This window comes from Ammospiza caudacuta, chromosome 4 (assembly GCF_027887145.1).
Source record: "Ammospiza caudacuta isolate bAmmCau1 chromosome 4, bAmmCau1.pri, whole genome shotgun sequence".
Classification (NCBI taxonomy): Eukaryota; Metazoa; Chordata; class Aves; order Passeriformes; family Passerellidae; genus Ammospiza; species Ammospiza caudacuta.
Genome location: NC_080596.1, coordinates 62,018,309 through 62,033,873, shown reverse-complemented (window position 1 = coordinate 62,033,873; position 15,565 = coordinate 62,018,309).

The following is a 15,565-nucleotide window of genomic DNA, read 5'->3' as shown; positions in this document are numbered from 1 at the left end:
TGGGAGATTGACAACTAACGGGGGCAGGGGTAACCATAGTAACTCAACTGTCAGGGCAATAGTGGCGGGAAAACTGGGAAGAGAGGAACCATTTATGGAGAACAAAGGGAGAACATACTTAAAATGAGGGAGCAAACTGAAAAACTTAAAAACACACTACAACATGTTCCTAAAATACAATATTATAATATTTTACACAATATTTCAAGAAATAGTTTGCTGGCCAGCAGGTTTTCTCACCTCATCTATCTGTATCTGAGAAAGTCCAGACTGCAGTAAATATACTTCATATCAGTAAAATGGAATCAGTTATCTGTTACTCAACACTGATTAAGCACTTTCACCTCTCTTCTTAGATATGTGTAGCTACCTAGCTCTGAGGTTAGAATGACAATTTCCTCTAACAAATGCAAATAGAGTATTCAGTATTTAAATAAGGCCAAACAATGTCATCCAGAAAAAAGCCTTATTATGGAATGCTTGAGAGACAATTTGCATCTTCCTCAGTGTTTTACAGCTACATAAATTCAGTCCCTCTCCTGCAGTTTTCTAACCTTTAATTGTTCAAAGTGACTCGATTTCCCGTGAATGCTCTCTTCTTTGCAAACACAAGTTGGACCCGACCAGATCAGATCCGATCAGAGCTCCTCTTTCTTACTTAGGCTCCAGCCCTGAACTGAATTAGAGCACCAAGCAGGGAGTTTCCACCTTATCTGTCCCCTTTGGTTTGCCATGTCCAAGCCAACTTTGGTGACCTCTGAATTCCCAGATCTTGCCTGGTCTTTTGTTCCTTCTCAATTTGTCCTGTGATTCAGCCACCCACAGTGCTGGTTAGGTGTTCTTGAGCTTTCCTGCTGGGGCTCCAAAGGGAGGGCTTGTTACCTGTTGAAGTGAGGGGGAGACGACCATCCTATAATGCATCGAACTCCGATTTATTGATTGATCAGTCACTTTAAATAACAGTGTTAATTAACTTCATGCATATTCCAAAATCCAGGTTTACGATAGGCTAACAGAGAAAACTCTAACCACTCCTTTTGTTTTACAATACTGACAATTGTTTACACAAAACAAAACCAGTGTTCCCACTGTGATATGAAAGGTTCCCAAAACTTCCACATCTGTTCCCAGGGTGCCATCTTTTCCCAGAGAGGGTGTTTTGCTTGTTATGGGAAGACTGCCTGAGAACCTTATTGTTTATAGAGTGATGCCTGAGAAAGTCTAATTGTTTATAGTAATCAGGCTGGGAACTGCTTTTGGAACTTGCTTTGCAACTACCTTTTACTTTTCTCTCAATTGCATGGCTTCATGGCCTTTTTCTTTAAGCCATGCTTGAACTAAACTCCCGACAGTTACCCAAGGCTTGTTACCCAAGTAGGAAATGCTGATGGCAGTGCTGCTAATTGGCAAACAGAAGCAGCATCCAAGCAAGAAGCCTCCTTAACTTCCTGCATCCTTTTGCAGCATTCCTGTCCATGAAATTGGTCCTGTCACCAGGAATTCATCACAGCTCCTCAGCTGACTCTGCTTGTCCTGTTGCCATCCTGCATTCCTTTCCATCCCCTAACAAAATTATCTGATATGAAGTGCTGATTGTTGCTTGTGGATCCATAAGAACCACAGGTAGACAGAATCACAGAATCACAGAATGGGAGGGACCACACTAGGTCATCTGGTCCAATCTCTGTGCTCAAGCAGAGCCATCCCAGAGCACATGGCACAGGTCATGTCCAGATGGTTCTTGAATATTTCCAGTGAGGGACGCTTCACAACATCTGTTCCAGAATCTGTTCCACTGCTCAGTCCTCTGCACAGAAAAGAAGTTCTTCCTCAATACTCCTGTGCATTGATTTCGTTCCATTGCCTCTTGTCCTGCTGCTTGGCACCCCTGGGAAGAGCCTTTTTCCATCCTCTTCATGAAGCCTCCCTCCAGATACTTACAGATATTGGTGAGGACTCAGTTGTCTCTTCTTGAGACTGAACAAGCCCAGTTCCTTCAGCTTTGAAGCTCAACAACAAAACCATAAAACAGCTGTGTTTAGAGAAGGTTAGCAAAAAAAGAAAATAAAGAGGATGAGTAAATGACCTACAAGATGAATCAGGTGCTCTAGGTGCTTCTCTTGGAACAGTTTTGCTTTGTGTGTTACTAAATTCACAAGCTCTTCTGTCACTGAAAATGTTGGCATAAATCAAACTCTCTAACACAATTATTAGTACTAGATTGCAGGCATTATTTTATTACAGCACTGGAGGCATGCCAGCTCTTTCCCTGAACATGTGTAGCCCTTTCAAGACTTTTCACTATTTGAACATTTTAGCAAACAAAGAAATTAATGTTTATTGGCTGTAATTTATATAGTTCCCTTCATTACTTATTATTCTGTCTTCTCTTGGTTGTTGATTGATTTGCTTCTCCTCATGCTGATTCGCCCATATTTTCAGGTTTTTTATTATCTTTTTTCCAGGTAAAGAGAGTTTCAGTACAATTGCTGAATTGTCTTTGTTAGTTTCGTCTTTATCTCAGGATTCTGCAAAATGTCCTCGTGGGTCATCAATTCTGCATTCCTAGTGTCCAGTTTCAGCAATGTATCTCTTGCCCAGGTCTGAGATCACTGAAGCATATCAAGGTTGATTACAGTTCTTTTAGCAAAACTTAAGGTTTCAGTAATTTTCCCCAACCATGTCCCCACCAGAGCAGCTAGTGGCAAACCTTGTTGTGTGAATCAGTGCATAGAGGTAATCACTAAGGTGATTCTTCACTAAGCTGAAGTGCAAAGAGTGGATTTATTTCACTGAAAACACTGGGTGGCAGAGAAACAGGCTCTGTCAGGCTTAGCTCATCCTAGGAAAGAGAGGCACATGGGGACAGTGCTCTGTCAAGCTTAGTTCATCCTCAGAAAGAGAGGCACATGGGGACAGGGGCTCTGTCAGCCTCAGTTCAGCCTTGCAGCCCATGAGGATGGGCAGCAGCTCACTGCCTGCCCTGGTGCATCAAAGGGCTTCACACATACACAGCTTATCCCAAGGCTGTGCTTCCATTATCTCCCTCTCCCAGCAGGAGGCTCAAGTATGTGTATGAGTGTGTTATCCCTACACAGCACTCCTACTTCCTCAAAACAGGTAAACAACACCAGGCATAATAAATGGAGTTTTCCCACACTGACATCCTGAGCAGAACTATTCCCTCCTCACCAAATCTTCCAGTTTTAACCCCTTCCTCCCAGCATTTGCTAAATGCTGGCTACAATGGCATATGACAGAGTGGAAAATTAGACTTCTTATGATTCATTGAAACAATTAATTATAAAAATGAGTTAAAACAATTGGAAAAGTTATTAGGAAAGTTATATAATTTCCAACACTCCTCCCAGAAAAGTAACAAAAACAATGTGCTGGAAAACCAGTGGTGATAACTCAAGTTGAAAATGAAGAAGGGCACTTTTTTGAGACAGAGTTTCTCTCAGAGCCAATGCAGTACCTTCACATAATAGTTTCTCCTGTCCCCTTTCAGGACACTGATAAAACTATAGCCAAGTGAATATGGGGGTTTTTTCACTCTATAGGCTGCAATAATGCAGTAGTACAGTCTACTAAACTCAGGGAATGCACTTTGTACAGCTAAACTTTTTTGAGTGGAACATTTTGACTTCCAGGTTAGAAATGTACCACCTGGTAAGCATTCAGAGCACTTAAAGAGAAATACAATCTTTGTTTTCCATAACGTGCACACAATAGCACTAGTCAGGATTTCAAACAGCAAGAGCAGAAGTTTCAGCTCTTGAGTTTCCCAGCCCTGCATATTGCATGCTTGGACTTTGAAGGTACCAGCTGAGTTGATGCTTTGCGTTTCTGCGGCTGCTGTTGGTGCAGTTTGATGCGTTCCCTCTTCAAGTGGCGGAGCAACGTGCGTACAGCATATGGCGCATTCTGGAGGTTTCTTTAGGCACAGCTCGCTGCTGCAGAGCAGATCTCTCGCTCCTACCCCGTGCTGGGCATTATGGCCGTGCCGAGGCTCCGAGCGGCTTTCGGGCTCGGCTCGCGGGGCTCTGCTGCCCTCCAGCGGCCGCCGCCGCGCGGCGCGCCCGGGCCCGGCCTGCCCGAGGGAATCGATCCCGCCTGGAGCGCCGCGGGGCGGGAACCGCGCGTCCCTGGCGCTGCTCGCTCCTCTCGTGCCGCGACATTCCCGGGCTTTCCACCCGTTCGTGGTGACCTCACCACCGCACCGACGGCATCTCCTCTCCCCCCGAGCGCGCACGCAGGCACAGCCTCGGCCCCGTGCTCCTGAGCTACGTGGCAGCGCCGCTGCTGCCTCTAGCCGGGCAGAACACGCTGGCATGGCATGGCATGGCACGGCACGGCACGGCACGGGACGGCACGGCACGGCACGGCATGGCATGGCACGGCACGGCATGGCACGGCACGGCACGGCACGGCATGGCATGGCATGGCACGGCACGGCACGGCACGGCACGGCACGGCATGGTATGGCACGGCACGGCATGGCACGGCACGGCACGGCACGGCACGGCACGGCACGGCACGGTATGGCACGGCACGGTATGGCACGGCACGGCACGGCACGGCACGGCACGGCACGGCATGGCATGGCATGGCACGGCACGGCACGGCATGGCACGGTACGGCACGGCATGGCATGGCATGGCATGGCACGGCATGGCATGGCACGGCACGCCACGGCACGGTATGGCACGGCATGGCATGGCATGGCACGGCACGGCACGGCACGGCACGGCACGGCATGGCACGGCATGGCATGGCATGGCATGGCACGGCATGGGCCGCTTGCCAGCGCTGCGGGGCGGCTGCTTGGACTGAGTCATGGCCACTCCAGCAAACAGCCGGGTTTTACAGTCTTACAGGAAACACTCATGTAGACCTCAGCTCGTTTATTAAATTGTTTGATTTGGGAAATAGATTTAAGCATAGGGGTGAAGGCTGTGGGCTGTGCAGTCACATAAGCCTAGTATGGAGGGGCTTGACAGCTGGCCTGCAAGCAAAGCTGAATTAATAGAAGAAATAACAATTGATGATTTTTGAGTGTATCCATAACAAGGAAAACGACAAGGCCGTCAGCATGGAAATAGATTAGAAAAGATACATGAAAATTTTTGTAAGCTAGACTACGTGCATAAGTAGATGTGTATACCTGCCTTATTAAATTTCTGTAAAACTTTTGCCAATTATATTGACACTAATTGCTTTGCAACAATGAATATAAAATTATTGTGATGTGGTTAATGACTTAAGATCATGCTTTGTTAAGAGTATATAAGCTGGAGAACATGCAGAGTAAAAAACTTTTCTTCTTGGACCCTGATCACGTGTATGTCACGTCCAGCCTAACAGTGACATTCTTGATCCTTTGGGAACTCAGCAGATGAAAGTCGAGCTGGAGAAGGAAGAGCCAGCTCAGAGTGTGGTCAGGGCAGGAACTGGGATGAGGTTCTGAACTACTGGAAACTGGAACTCCTGCAGTGGCTTTGCAGCAGACAGGCTGTGGGCAAACATTAATTTGGGGGTAGCTTGGACACTTTTTGAAGGACAGTAAGCAATGCTTACCTGAGAGAAAGAGACCCAAGGTGAGCTAGAGACCCTCCTGGCACCATGTTCCCTGCCGGTGGCTGAGCTAACAAAAGCCCTTGGGTAAGGGCCTGGGGACTGCAGCCATCAGCCAGACATCTCCAGGGGCAGCCCCCAGGAAGGAGGACAATGGGCAGTGGTGAGCATTCCTTACCGCTGCCTCAAAGAGAACGGGGAGTGAGCAAAAAAAAATTAATATCCAATCAGTTAGATTAAAAACACACCCAGTTACAAGTCAACAGTTCTGCCTCATCAGTTATTTTTGTGATTCACAGCTATTCCTTAAAAAATATTTGAAACTACCTAGGCATAGGATAACAGTCTTAAGCATGCAGTAAAATGTGTTCATGGTATGATGTGTCCTGTAAACCAATACAGCAGGAGAAATCTGAAATAGAGTCTGCATTTTACACAGAAATTAGAAAACTAGTGCTTAGCCAAATACCATTAGAAAGTCATAATACACTTTTCAGACCTTTCAGATTTCAAATTTCATTGCCTTAGATTTCTCTATTGCAACTATTATAAGAGTATTTTCAGATAACTGCCCATTCTGTGAAGTTTTGTTTTGCCATCTATGATGAAATTAGAGACAGGAAGAATATTATTCCTCTTAAATCTCTACATAGCTAAACCCTGTTAAAGCTGTAGAGGTCATAAATGACATTCTTTTATTTAAAAGAACTTTACTATGTGACTTTTTCTAAAAGTATCTTAGTTAGATACTAAAAAAAAAAAAAAAGAAAAACAGTAATGATGTAAATCCAGACTGCTCAATGAGTGCCTTTTTCTTTAGAATAATGAGGAAGAGCAAAATACAATTTGGGGGCCATTTTTAGTTTTGTTTTTCTCCAATAACTCAGAAATCCGAGACATCATTATCACTTGTGTTTTACTTTTGTATCTATGGATTTTAATTCCTGAAGAAGTAAAGGTGAAGAATTAGTAGAAGCAAATGTTTTTTAATCATTGTTAAGGTTCTAAAATTAGCAAATACATGTTTCAGTCAAGCCTGAGAACAGCATTTGCTTTTGGCTGCTCAACATCCCAAAGCACTGGAGCTGCTCTGCCAGCACAAAGCACCATGAATAGCATGAGACATACTTTAAGAAATGTGAGCCTTCAGTACAACCCTGTGTCATGATGTGGTATCAAAAATGCCTCATTTTGGATCAAAATCATATTAAGGGACATCTTTTAATTTTTTTTATTAATTTTCTTCAATTTGTCTTAAAAAGAGAAGAGAAGGTTAACATTTTTATAGCTTCTGGCTTACATTTTTTCTTGCACCTGTAGATGCTGTGAAATGTTTCTGACATCTGATAGTTAAGGGTGCCAATGGTGTACCTGTTCAATTTAAGAGAACAATGGAGTTTTTAGGACAGTCTTCCAGCAAGACTATTACTATGAAAGTTATTTCCCAGTTTATCATTTGAAGCAAAAGAACCTAAATTTTAGAAAATGCTGCAGAGTCACAAATTTTCCATACTTAAGACTGGTTTTTAAGTTTCCTGCTGCTATGGCAGCCTTAGCAATAAATGCATTTTAAATATCCCTTTGATGAGTCACAAGTGTCTATTGAACTCTCTTTGTGGTGAACTACCATTTCATTCCATTCAAAGACTCCCATTTCTTTTTTTACATCAATCATTCTCTCTCCAATCTGATATTAAGGAAGAAAGAGGTAATGTTTCATATTTGTACAATCACAAAAGAAATCTTACCAAATTCCTTGATCTTCTGACACAGTCATAAGCATAGTGAGAGGAAACATTACATCACATTACCAAGCAGCTCCAAAACAGAGCCTCAAAAACCTTGGGTGCTCACATATCTGAAAAACAACTTTGTAAGCATCAGGTACAGCACACTGAATGCTATAAACTCAGGATTATCATCTCTGCTGTTTATCAGAAATGATATCTAATAAAAAGTCACACTTGTTCCCTGTACACTACATCTGTAGATATTTCTATTTTATATCTACCCAGAAGCAAAGGATGATAATAAATTACTAGAGGTGAAGCTTAAAAATAAGTCTCTTTACTATAACCACATATCCCAAGTTAGCCTCTTTCTTTAGGAGCTTTAAACCTCTTTAGTTCTACACACAATCCCAAAAGGCCAGAGATACCTGGTGGTCTGGGGAGCTTACATGAGTAATTGGGGAGGTCTCTTAGGCTTCACCATTTAGCTGTGACTGGTTTGATGGCATCAGTCTGGACAATTCAGAGAACAGCTCTGGAGAAGAACTGTGTTGGGAGAACTGTGCTGGCTGAATATTAGACACTGGAGGCTTCTTTTTGAGGACTGGTACACCTAATTTCTTCGGCAGCTTTTACAAGCCACATTGGAAGGAAGTAGATACAAACAGCTTATGGTGAGGAAAAACATATATATGTATCCTGAAATTTTTTTTTATATATACACATGTTCAGTCTTGTAATCACCGCTTAAAAATGTGCACTGTTGTAGAAAGGATTTCTATTTTTAAATAAAAGTCAGTTAATTTGCTTTGAACAGATAATGGATGCAGGTAATCTTTTGAATACACCTAATGAGCTTATTTGGCTTTTTGAAGTCAATTTTATGTCTCAACAGGCATTTTTAGTGATATTTTTAGTTGCAGTAAATAATTTCATAAAATAATGAGGTTTTCAAGAGGGAATTTAGTTAAGCTAGAATCCTAAGACTAGAATACATTTCTTAGCAACTGCAGATTGGCATTTTTTTTAAGAGAGTACAGTCTTCATCTCCATTTCTGGAAACTATTCCACATAAAGGGAACTAATAAAATTCCAATGGAGACGCTCCTTAGGCTGTTACTTTACTGTAGTGCGTTTTAATTTGCATTACTATTGCTAAAACATGGCCTGGAGTTAAAAATTATTAAATTTACTAAGTCCTTAAAATTAACTATTTTTCTGCATAAAATCTTGAGTTTAGATTTGTAGCTTTAAACAGCCATTTTATTCTAGAAGCAAATGAATAGTCTGTTTTCATGTTATTAATGAAGTTTCTGAGAGTCCTGCTTAAATAAATCGCCCCAAGACCCCATCTACCTCTTCAAAAGAACTTTAAAGCACTTGCCCAATCCACATCACTGACCTATTTAATAACACAGGATGCTGCATGGATTGCTAGTACCTTTAACTATATTTTGTCATAATTAAAATTAAGAAGTGCAAATGGCTCCACTTTTCCACTGTAATGCAATTTTACCAATATTAAATTTACTTAATTCATGTTCCTAATTTTTTCTAACAAATGTTTATCCAGACACTTCATAACACAATTAGAAATATCATGAGATCTGTGTTCAATTCTGTGTTTAAAAGTCAGTCATCAACTGACTAAAACAAAATATGGATTTATGATTCATTCTTTTTATGCCCAGAAGTGTTTTAATTTCTCACTGTCATCTTTATTCCAAGTTTAAAAGGCAGGATTCAAAATTCACTACAGCTGATGGAGGTATTTCCATTGATTTTCACTAGGCTTTGGTCAAGCCCCAGATGTCGATGAACAAACCGAAACTCACAGAATCTCCTTGTTTACAGAAGTGATGAAGCAGGTCAAAATCCTCATTTAATCTCACTGTGGGGGATAGGCCACTGATGAAAGAGCACACTAGCAAAAGGCAGATTTTGAAGAGACGGACCTGAAACAACCTGCTGTGCAAGTGCCATTTAATTACCTTCGTTCTCTGATCTTAATTCCTCTTGATACAACCTGCTACAGAGTGAACATTTCAGAATAAACATAAGGCTATTTCTGTTCCCTTTGTTTTCAGTTACCTTTGATGCTGGCGTAATGGCTGAATGTACACGATGTTGTAGAGTGCAGTGGGAAGCTTGAAGAGAGTTTTGCCCCATGGGTGAGACTGTGTGGCCCTGTCAGACCACCCAGGGAAATCTTTGACTCCAGCTGTTTCCCTCTGCCCTAAAGCCCAATGTTTTTGTGCTGCCCTTTCCTCTCATGGACATCCTTCTAGGTTTGAAATCAGCAGCAATTGAACTGTCTCAACTTTTTCTTTCTACCCCAACATGTACATATCTTTCTTAAAGTGCATAGTCAGGTGGATTATTGCATAGGTTGTGTAAAACTAGATGACTTTTAAAAGACACCACCAGTGTTGACTCTGCTAGTGGCCACATCCATCAATCATCATTTAATGAATCTGTTCAGAGGGTGAGTCTGAGCCTCCATGCACAGAGGAGGAGATCCCAAACTGCAGGATAAGCACAGCTGACAATATGAAACAGACATTGCATTGCAGGCATACCAGTTCTGAAATGTGGAGTAACAAAGGATGAAAAGTCAAGCTATTACCTTTGCACACTTTTTCTAAGAGAAACCATAATTCTCACAAGTTCACAAACCTAGATGAGACTTCAGGTGAGAGACCTGTGAGAAACCAGCACAGCTTTGTTGTCTCCAGATCAGTGACCATTTACATCAGCTGTCAGTCCAGATAGGTGACCCAAAACTTGGGACAGTCAATTCCTCTGAGGAATTTACTTCTGCACCATAGGTCAGTATAGAAGCCTCATGTGGCTCTAGTTGACGTTCATCTCCAGGAATATTATCATAACATTTGCAAGTAGAAAGTGTTTGGTGGTATATTCATAACCCCAGCATGATCTTCAATTAACACTCTCTTTCATGAGGGAAAGACCAAAACTTCCCAAGGCCTCTTGTTCCTCCTAGCAGCACACACACACACAAATTCTTCTATTGCAAATATATCTGTCAGCACAAAAGAAGAAACTATTCTTGTCAGTGTCGGTTACCAAATGTATTTCTGTGTTTAGAATTCAGGGTAATTTATTCTAATGATTTTCCTAAGAATCTATACACACTGTTTAAATTTCTGTTTGTTCTCGTATCAGCTGTTATACCAGATAGGGTCTAGACATTTACAAGATAGGGTCTGCTGATTTTAACAACTGAGTGCTTGGATGCAAAATGAGCAGACTCACTGAAGCAGATGAATAAGCCTCTACAGAACACCCACAACATTACAATATTTTCCTCCATGCTACTGCAAGAACACAAAGAAGAAAAACAAACTCAAATAGAATATTTGACAGTATTAAACAATATTCATTCTCTTGGGATTGTCTGAATCAGAATTCTAAGTAGCCTGAAACCCTGAAAACAGTTAAATGGAAAAAATATACTCGTTTAATAGTGCTGTGCACCTCCACTGGAGTACTGCAAGTAGAGGAATTATATATGGTCATAAAAAAATTAAATCAGTTCAAAAGCCTTTTTGCTACCTCTTTAGCATATAATTTCACAGAAAATCTGAATCAGGTATAATATTGTTTCAGTCTGTTGACTCTTATCCACAACCTCAGGACAGGAAATATCTGCTTTTTTCTTCTCTTCTCCCTGTTGAAATACCATGTGTTGTGCCTTCAAAACTGTTGATAGCCCTTTTCCCCAGAGCAGTTTCTTTAATGAATGTTTAGTTCTATCACCAAGCAGTTAATGGTGAATTTTTGGTCAGAACAGAAGGTGCTCTTCATGGAAGAAGACAGGGCAAAAAGGGAAAAAGCCTTTGTTGCAATTTCCAGCTCTGTGGCACTGACAGAAGAGTCTTTGCACATCCATATGCTTAAGGCATTAATGCACAAGATAGGCAATGACAGCAGAATTAGTGTAAATATAGCATATTATACAGGTCGGTGAACCCTGCATTGCCCCAGATTCCTGAATCTAAAAAAAAATATTGCAGCATGACCAAGTGCAAGTTGTCAAATGACAATGTAAGTTTTGTAAAAAGCAAGAATCTAGAAAATATGGACGTGTCCTACCTAGTAGATTCCACATGGAATATGCATGCTACTGAAGGAAAAGTAGACAGTTATGAAGCATTTTCAATCACAAAAGCAAAGTGGAAACAGAATAAATTATGATAGACCTAAATTTATGAAAAAAAAAAAAAAGATACTGATAGAAATCTCTTTAAGGAAAAAAGTATAGGACATTTTATTTTTTAAAAATAACTACATATCATCTAAGGTAGAAATCTTAGGACTGTCTTGTGTGATGAAAACTTGGTTGAATTAAAATATGTCTCTGCATAAAAAGAGGGGATATTAACCTTTCCTATTCAAATTAGGCATGCCTTTGAAAGAGAATTTAAATTGAGTAGTAGCCTGGAAGCTTTGATTTACATCAAATAATTGGATATATATTTCTAACATGTAAAGCAGGCAGCAACTGAAAATTATCTGAATCAAAACAAGATTTTCAAAATCATCACTGAATTATTTGGAACAAAGGCCATGAGTATTGGGAACAAAACCAAGAGTGAGAAAAATATTAAAGCACAGATGATTCATGTAGGAAAATCTTCTATGAAAAAATAATAGCCTCTCTGACTGCTACTGGAATTGAAAATTATATTGCAATATCAACTAGACAGTCAAGTGCTCAGGTCAGAAAAACAAATCAAATGCTAGAAATGACAAAGAAAGGAACAGAGGACACAACAGGAAACTTTTTTTTTCCCCCCATATGAACCCCATGTGCCTGCACCTTGGCTATTCTGGGATGTAACTCAGAAACTAGAATGGGTTCAGAGAAGGACAGCAGGGATGATAAAAGTCTGGACCAGCTCTGTGAGGAGCAAGTGCCAGCACGAGAAAGAAACTGCTGAGGAGGGAATACAGTGGAGGCCTCTGCAGCCATTAGCAACAGAGAGAATAAAGGGAGACCAATTGTGTTTTACAGTTCAAGAGCAGCAGTATTACTCTCAAATAAAGCAACCAGGCAGCATGTGCAGAAAAAATAACAGGAGGTGACCTTCCACACAATGAGTGAATAAGATATAAAAACTCTTGAGATAGTGTTGTTCAATGCAAAAGAGTATTTGGATTCAATAAGTGGTTGGGCAAATGAAAGGAGAAATATCCACAGGTAACTAAGTTAAGGGGCATCACTCTCTGAAAACACCACTACGTGATCACTGGGCTTTGTATTGTGCACCAGACATCTGCTGGTTTTTGCTAGATTTGTGCGTTAGAAGGACCACTGGCTTAATGTGTCATTTTTATACTCTTAGGTTGCTGTAGTTTTGTGCTTCTGTCTTAACAGATTTTATTTGTATTGTGCATTAAGTTGATACACAATGCAAATTATCTTCTACCTCTCAAAAAAGACAGGAGCATCAGAGAGCTGTTGCTAGGGATCTGTAAACTAGAATTAAATAGTAACTTAGTGATAGTGATTTTACCATCAAAAACAGCAATAAGCATTTCTTACATAAAGGCAGGTTTGTTGCCACACAAGCAGAAGGAATATTAAAAAGTGATATAACAAGATTGCTACTTAGAAATCTAAAGGCATTTGTGGTGCTTTAACATATGGGAATTTAAGTTACCCATTGATACTTGGCTCAGATTTCAGAAAACAGCATAACTACTTTTTAAATGTTACATAATATGAATATTTAGCATATCTTTTTTCATATTATCCCTTTTAAAAAAAATTATAATCCATGAGAACTGATCAAAACCTTGGAACACTTTCAATGTTAGATAAGGTAGAAGCTTAGAGACGAGTTCATTAACTAAGCACAGAAAGGAGCAGCAGTGTAAGAACTCTAGGAAAGAAAGCTATGAATAAGGTGAGAAAAGCTCAGTGAGGTCTGTCCAAAACCGTCTTTCAGCAGTAGCAGCAGAATGACCAATGACTGAAAACAGTTAATCCAAACCTCTCTGTCCTTTAAAGGTGCTTCAAGAACCCCTACAAAACTGTTGTGAAACTACAGCATGACCAGCCCAGAAAACTCACTCCTTTGGTTTTACTGGGATTAAAGTGTGTCCTTCAAGTATTAGTGTTTCTCTGTATCTTCAATAATTGCATTCAGTTTCTTGGCTGAACTGTTTAGGGGAGTTTAGGGGAGAATTTACTGCGATAGAGCCTGTCAGTGCTGCTCAGCAATCCTGCAGTGATTGCTCCTCAGGACACTTACACTGCCTGTGCAGGGCTGTGGAGGCAGTAGCTGGGGGATGAGGGATGTGGGCTGCATATTCAAAGGCTGATATTACCTCCTGAGACTCAACATCTTGGGCTTCTTCTAATATTAACAGCCAGAGCTGGGGTCCTTCAGAAAGAGGTTCAGGATGAAATTATGATTTCACCACTTTGAATTTCTCTCTGGAGTGCTTATCTCTCTGCACTGATGTGCAGAGAGCTAGGGCACTGGGCTTGCTATGCTAATATTGAGCTTTGGGACACTCTTGCCCTTTGAAGATCTGTCACTGCATGCCAGAAGCCTGTTGGATTTTGCAGTAGCATCACAAAGCCCCTGAGGGTGCCAGGGAGGCCGAGAGCAGAGGCTCCAGCTTGGCTGGAAACACAAACCACAGAAGGTCAATGACTGACGGGTGCAGGAATGCAGCCTTGGGAGCTGGGAAGAGCTGGTTTGGGGAGCTGGGCACGGCTGGCTGGGGAGCAGGGAATTGCAAAGAGAGCAGAGATGTCATTTATGTATGTAAATCATTCTGCCCATAGTGAAAACACAATATAACAGGCAAGTGTAGATAACAGACACAGTCCCTACTAGGGGACGAAGGAAGAGCAGAAATTGCTCCAGCACCATCTCTTCCAGTCACAGAAGAGTAATGTCTGAGCAATGTCACTGCTCCATCATTGCTACCACCTCCCTCACTTTCTGTAAAGAGGGAACACTTTCTGATTTGCCACCCCCTTCCTTTTGCTCCCATGATCCAGCAGTTCAATGTAAAGATTTTTCGTTTATCAAATCCTCAGGTTAAGTAAATAAGTACATTGAAGAGCAGCTTGAAAATCTCTGTTTTCTGCTTCTACTTTCCCACAGGACAGTGTGATTTATTACCCCAGTGATTTATTATCAAACCAATGTGAAATTGCGTTCAGGAGTTGTGATAATGTGCATGCATTGGAAATGTTTAACAGTTTAGAAGTGAAATTAAAATTATGAGATGGCAAAGTGAACTGTGAAAATACCTGTTATATGAGAGAGACTAAGAACCAATGGCTCAATGAATGTCACTAGTTTTTCCATAGTGTTTAAAAATGACACTTGAATACACACAAAAAGTTGTTTCCAGAGTAGATAACTGAATCCTACCTATTTAATTTACAACACTTAGCAATGACTGCAGACCTGAAGAACTGTCTCTTTATTCCTTCATAGATGGAATAAGACATCCCATCGCTAAGTGGACTAGATTTGATTTGTCTCCCTAAAAGGCTTTATATGTTTCAGGAAAAGTCCTCCAGATGAAGTAAAGTAAATCTTATTTCCTCCTGTGTGACTATTCTGACATTAGAGCAAAATAGTCACTAGAACAATGACACACTTCAAGAGCTTTAGTAGCTAAAGTCACAGAAATCCATGCACTACCTCCTTTGTAGCTGCCATCATAATTTCTCTAGTTACCTTCTTCATCAGGCACTCTGCCTGATTTACACCTTGGAGCTTGGTGCATTTGAAATTGCATTGTTATTGCCACACCTTTGAAAGATAGAATCTGAAGTTCAGTCACCACAATGCAAATATCACCCCCACATAGGGGCCTCCCACACTGTTTGTTCTCAGCCAGGTGCCAGTGATGCAGTGCCTGTGTGAATCTCATTTGCATCTTTGTATTAAGGATGCCTGTCAAATACACAAATTTCATAGCTCTCCAGGTCCAGACTGGGGAATGTTTACTTTTTGTTAATAACCAACATAATAGAACATAATAAAGTGCAGGATGAATAAATGGGCTCTGTTGAAAGGGGTGAGAAAGTCCTTAGTTTAGGGGAGAAGTGTCACACCAATCTCCAAGGATGTCAGAGATGGAGAACTTCTAGAAAGGGACCAATAAGGATTTTTTTTTTCTGATAAATGTAATCTCTGACATAAAACCTGGGTGAAGAGAGGGGTTCCTGATTTTATGGGCCAGCTTAGAGACTTTATGGG